Source organism: Propithecus coquereli, unplaced genomic scaffold (genome assembly GCF_000956105.1).
Source record: "Propithecus coquereli isolate 6110/MARCELLA unplaced genomic scaffold, Pcoq_1.0 Scaffold110, whole genome shotgun sequence".
Taxonomy (NCBI): Eukaryota; Metazoa; Chordata; class Mammalia; order Primates; family Indriidae; genus Propithecus; species Propithecus coquereli.
In genome coordinates, this window is record NW_012134970.1 from 2,747,818 (window position 1) to 2,748,400 (window position 583).

A 583-nucleotide genomic window follows, 5' to 3' on the forward strand; every position below is an offset into this window, starting at 1 on the left:
TGTTTATATCCTTTGCTCATTTTTCTGTTGTGTTGTAGAAGCTCTGTACCTATTCTGGGTTTTAACTTTTTGTCTGTTACAGATGATGCAAATGTTTCTTCTAGCATAATGCTCTTTTTCCCCCAATTTTTTATTGTGGCAAAACACATAACATAAAAATTAGCATCTTAACCATTTTTTAGTGTACAGTTCAGTGGTATTAAGCACATTCATACTGTGCAACTATTTCCAACATCCATCTTCAGTGCTCTTTTGATTGGCAAAACTCTAAGTCTGTACCCATTAAATTAGGCATCTCATATAAATGGAATCATATAGTATTTGTCTTTTTGTGACTGGCTTATCTCAGTATAATATCCTCAAGATTCATCCATGTTGTAGCAAATATCAGAATTTCCTTCATTTTTGAGGCTGAATAATATTCTATTGTACGTGGATACCACATTTTGCTTATCCATTCATAATGCTTTTGCTTTTAACTATCTTTTGCTGCACAGAAGTTTTAAATGTTTGTGTAATCAACTCAGCAATCTCATGATTTCTGTGCTTTGTCTAACTCGGGCAAGTCTTTCCACCTAAAAAT